Genomic DNA, 5708 nt, shown 5'->3' on the forward strand with positions numbered 1-5708 from the left:
TTACACTACAATAAAGATTCATTACAGTAGCAAATTTACAGTTGTGAAGTAGCGACAAAATAATTTGTAGTTGGGGTCACCACAGCTTGAGGAACTGTTCTAAAGGGTTGAGGCCATAGGAAGGTTGAGAAACACTGCTCTAGGAAATTATGTTTTCTTTCTCTTTCATATTTTTCAGACAGAATCTCAAACTGTAGCTGAGATTGGCTTGGCTTGGAACACGTGTGTAGTTCATGCTGGCATCAGACTTATGGCAATTCTCCGGCTTCAGCCTCCTACTCAGGAGCCTACCAGGGTGAGATCACAACCACGGGTAATGGGATTGCTGTTCTTGGTTGTCAACTTGAGTGTACCTGGAATTAACTAATGCCAAATGGCTTGACGCCCTGTGAGGGGGATCTCTCTCTCTCTCTCTCTCTCTCTCTCTCTCTCTCTCTCTCTCTCTCTCTCTCTCTCCTTCCTTATTTCTGTTTTCCTCTTTTCAACCCCCTCCTCTTGGTCCTCCTCCTCTTCTTTTTTTTTTTTGAGACAGGGTTTCCCTGTGTAGCTCTGGCTGTCCTGGAATTCATATTGTAGACCAGGCTGGCCTTGAACTCAGAGATCCACCTGCCTCTACCTCCTGGATGCTGAGGCTAAAGGCATTAGCACCATTGGATTTTTTTTTTCTTAATTAAATTTTCTGAAGCAAGAAGACCTACTTGTAATCCAAATCTTGGAGATCAGAAGATAAATCTTCAATTCAGATCTTTTGAGATGGAAAGGCCCACCTCTAATCTGGACCACACCTTCTTTTTTCTTTTTATTTTTTTCATCTTTATTAACTTGAGTATTTCTTATTTACATTTCGATTGTTATTCCCCTTCCCGATTTCCAGGCCAACATCCCTCAACCCTTTCCCCTCCCCTTCTATTTGGGTGTTACCCTCCCCATCCTTCCCCCATTAGCGACCTCCCCCCAACAATCATGTTCACTGGGGGTTCAGTCTTGGCAGGACCAAGGGTTTCCCCTTCTGCTGGTGCTCTTACTAGGCTATTCATTGCTATGTATGCAGTTGGAGTCCAGGGTCAGTCCATGTATAGTCTTTGGGTAGTGGCTTTGGTTGGAATTGTTGTTCATATGGGGTCTTAACCCCCTTCAAGCTCTTCCAGTCCTTTCTCTGATTACTTCAACGGGGGCCCCGTTCTCAGTTCAGTGGTTTAATGATGGCATTCAGCTACGTATTTGCCATATTCTGGCTGTGTCTCTCAGGAGAGATCTACATCCAGTTCCTGTCGGCTTGCACTTCTTTGCTTCATCCATCTTATCTAATATCTGTATAGGTATGGGCCACATGTGGGGCAGGCTCTGAATGGGTGTTCCTTCTGCCTCTGTTCTAAACTTTGCCTCCCTATTCCCTGCCAAGGGTATTCTTGTTCCCCTTTTAAAGAAGGAGTGAAGCATCTGCATTTTGGTCATTCTTCTTGATTTTCATGTGTTCTGTGCATCTAGGGTAATTCGAGCATTTGGGCTAATATCCACTTATCAATGAGTGCATACCATGTGTGTTTTTCTGTGATTGGGTTACCTCACTCAGGATGATATTTTCCAGTTCCATCCATTTGCCTATGAATTTCATAAAGTCATTGTTTTTGATAGCTGAATAATATTCTATTGTGTAGATGTACCACATTTTCTGTATCCATTCCTCTGTTGAAGGGTATCTGGGTTCTTTCCAGCTTCTGGCTAAATAAGGCTGCTATGAACATAGTGGAGCATGTGTCTTTGTTATATGTTGGGACATCTTTTGGGTGTATGCCCAAGAGAGGTATAGCTGGATCCTCAGGTAGTTCAATGTCCAATTTTCTGAGGAATCTCCAGACTGATTTCCAGAATGGTTGTACCAGTCTGCAATCCCACCAACAATGGAGGAGTGTTCCTCTTTCTCTACATCCTGGCCAGCATTTGCTGTCACCTGAGTTTTTGATCTTAGCCATTCTGACTGGTGTGAGGTGAAATCTAAGGGTTGTTTTGATTTGCATTTCCCTTGTGACTAATGATGTTGAGCATTTCTTTCGGTGTTTCTCAGCCATTCGGCATTCCTCAGCTGTGAATTCTTTGTTTAGCTCTGAGCCCCATTTTTTAAATAGTGTTATTTGTCTCCCTGAGGTCTAACTTCTTGAGTTCTTTGTATATTTTGGATGTAAGCCCTCTATCTGTTGTAGGATTGGTAAAGATCTTTACCCAATCTGTTGGTTGTTGTTTGGACCACACCTTCTGCTGGCAGCTCATATCAAGGACATGGAAGAAGGAAGTTTGCTATATTAATTTGCCTACTTCTTCAGGATTCCTGCATGTACTGAAGAGCAGCTGAAATATCCAGCCTTATGGGGTCCAGGAGTTGCCCCATAAACCACACAAACTTTGACCTCACTTAGAGAGGGATGGTTTTTTGAATGCCCACCCTAAGACTGATCATCAGAGACGTAGCTGAGAATTTGTCAGGCTACGACCCTGGACATTTTTCTATGTCAGTTTATAAAGCCTAAATCTGTGAGCTCATAGGCAGGTGCTGGAAGGGCTGTCTGGTTGTCAGCCCTGACTCAAGCCATTTTAGACAACAAAGGTTCATACTGACTTTTTATCTGTTTAAAGATTTATTTATTTATATATAAGTACACTGTAGCTGTCTGCAGACACACCAGAAGAGGGCATCAGGTCTCATTACAGATGGTTGTGAGCCACCATGTGGTTGCTGGGATTTGAACTCAGGACCTCTGGAAGAGAAGTCAGTGCTCTTAACCATGGAGTCATGTCTGCAGCCCTCATATGGACCTTTAATTTTATTGGTCCTACATGAAGCTTATAATTATGAAATTTAAGATTAAGAATATTAATAAAAAAATGCTTATGCCAATATTACTCTGGGACTGGTATGCCAACTCCATTCAGGCTGTGTAAGGTCATCTCTTTTCCTTTTTAATTTTATAATTTGTCATTTCAGGGTATGGTGAACTCTTTCAACAAACGCTTGTCCTTGTGGATGGTATTCTATACCAGTAATATGTACAATATGATATCATTGACAAAATGGTTTTTATTTTTGCTCTGATTGGTATTTTATTTCTCCTTTACAAATTCCACATAATAGAAAAAGGCTTTTTGATAACATTGTTAACTTTGCTGGAAATGATCATATAATCATTTGAAACAGCACAAATGTGCACATACAGGACTGAGGTTTCTGCAGCCTGTAAACACCTCTGTGGGTTTAACAAGGAAAAAAAGCAATTAACTGACAATTCAACTGTAACTCTTAGAAAAACACCGGTTTCCTTACCAAGCACGAGTGTCCTGTACAGGGACCTATCATCCCAGATGGCAATGAGTTCAAGCCTAGGGCAGCCAGGAGCAGCTCCCCACACCAGCTCAGAAGACCCTCCCCACCTAGCACTTCTTCCAAGTGCTCCTTAACCTCATCACAGGTGACAGCAGTCGCCCCAAGAGAGGACAGAGCAGCAGACACAGTGGTGGTGGTTCCCGAGTGTTGTGTGCGGCATTTCATATCCAGCGTCTCAGGAACGTGTCCATGCAAGCATGCGTACCATTCTTTAGACTGCTCCCCTAATTTCTTGAGTGAGGGGACCAGGCCTTCCTAATTCACTTTAGGTGCCTGGAATAACAAAGTATTTCACCAGAAGGGGTGTAAGCAGTGCTATCTGATAAGAATACGAAGAAGGAAAAAGCAGATATCTTAAAGAAAACGTGTGTTCTACTCACACTAAAATATCAGACCAATGCACAATATACTGCAAAACTGTAACACAATACGGCCAAACACAATGTTCAAATATTGAACTGTTCAAGCATGTGAAGATCATCTTCTGAAAGACAAACTGGGTTCTTATTTTGTAGCTACCTTTGTGTAACTTCAACTGCTGTCCCTCAACAAGGTCTGACACTGTCTTGGTACTTGTTAGGAAGTTAGATGAGACAATTTAAGCTCAACAGTCAACTCCCGGGATCTCCCAGCGCTCATTTTCAGCATTCGTCCGAGGACTGGGCATCATCTTCATCCCTCACTTCTCGGTATCTCCCTGAAGACTCCCCTTCTGGATTGTAGCTCTGCATTGTAATATTCAGTCTCTCAGCTAGTTTCTGTGCTGCGAGCTTTGCCCGCATCTTCTCATAATTCTGCTTCTGCTCTTTCTGCAGAGCCAGCGACTCTTCTATGGAGAGCAGCTGTGCAGGCAGGGGGTGGAGCAGAAGAAGGCGAGCTGCTGTGACATCATCAAGATGCTGCCTAGCCCTGGGTCTCTGCTCTTCTGAGGAAGCAGGAGACTGAGCCCTCTGACAATGACTTGTTGAGTCACTCTGTTGTGTGGGTAACACATTTGTCTTAAACTTATGAGGAGGGGGCACTGGGTTTCTAGCTCGCATTTCTAGCACTGTCATGTAATGAGGCTTCTTAGGAGTCTCACTCTGCAGTTCTGGAAAGTTCTCAGTGCTGGTGTTTTCTTCTGAGGGTTCAGTCTGGTCTGCAGTTGTGATCTTTTGCAATTTAGTGATAAACAGACTGTCGACGCTGCTGGAAACCTCTTCCGCTTGACTTGAATGCTGGGGGAGATGTTCATTAACTTCAGATGGGGGAGCCTGGGCTGTGATGCTGACAGAGGGGCTGGTACTCACTGTGCAGCCAGTCTCCAAAGTCTCTTCATTGCCTTTGTGAGTGAGCTGTTTGGTCCCTGTGTTTCTGAGGTTGTTTTAGATGATTCAATGTCTACTGACGAACATTCAGAACTAATGATGAAGTATCAAGCATCAGGTCAGAATTCTGGGCCTTTTCTATGTCGGTGTCAACTCTTGTGGTTGCTTTATTCCTTAGCTTACAGTCAACACTAACAGGATGAAGTAGTTCAGTTCTCCTTCTGACCTCTTCACTTTCTGAAATGGCAGCTCTCAGTTTGGCAGTGGTGTCTGAGATCTTTTTACCTTTGTAGGGCAATTTGCAAATGAATTTTTCTTTGCGCAAAAGTCTCTCCTGGCCCCTCAACCTCTCCCGCAGCTCCTCCAAACTCTGCTGCCCCAAGTCCTCAGGAACTGGGGGCTCAAAGCCACGGGGCAGGGAGCACAATGTGCATGGGCTGAGGCTGGCCCCGCAGGCAGGGTTCCCCAGCAGGGCCCATGCAGGTCGCAGGCTCCAGGGCAGCGGCAACTCTGGAGCACGTGCAGGAGTCGCCATTTTCCCAGAAGAGCCGACAAAATTGTTTAAATTTATAAGAAATATATGTTGGTCCATAATCAGTTTTAATTTTAGAAGGCGGTCCCATAACAGCAGAAGTTTCCAATAGATGCTGTATAACATGAGCAGTGCGTACTCCTGGCAATGGTGTAGCCCACACAAATTTTGAAAAATTATCTATGCTTACATGGATATATGAAAGGCGACCAAACTCAGAAATATGGGTTCCATCCATCTGCCACGATGTATTAGGTTGCATTCTTCTGGGATTAATTTCAGATGCAATACATTTTATAAGTGAAGGCTTACAAATACCACAATTAGCAATAATTTGTTTGGCTTCAGAATAGGGAACCTTATATTTAATATGCAAATATCCTGTATTGGCATAATTATGACTGTTTTCTTCTGGGGTAGCAAATGCCACTAATTGATCTACCATATGATTGCCATGTGTTAAAGATGCTGGCAATCTTGAATGTAATCTAAT

The 5708-nt window shown here is 43.5% G+C and overlaps 1 pseudogene across 1 annotated transcript; it reads right to left on the bottom strand.

Moving 5' to 3' along the window:
* Window positions 1-3055: 3055 nt before the first annotated feature.
* On the bottom strand, window positions 3056-5218 carry LOC147999279 (DNA-directed RNA polymerase II subunit GRINL1A pseudogene; annotated as a pseudogene). The gene has a single exon (XR_015643707.1). The product of XR_015643707.1 is annotated as a DNA-directed RNA polymerase II subunit GRINL1A pseudogene (transcript).
* Window positions 5219-5708: the final 490 nt, after the last annotated feature.

The sequence above is a fragment of the Rattus norvegicus genome, chromosome 19, assembly GCF_021556685.1.
Source record: "Rattus norvegicus strain SHRSP/BbbUtx chromosome 19, alternate assembly SHRSP_T2T, whole genome shotgun sequence".
In the NCBI taxonomy this organism is placed as follows: Eukaryota; Metazoa; Chordata; class Mammalia; order Rodentia; family Muridae; genus Rattus; species Rattus norvegicus.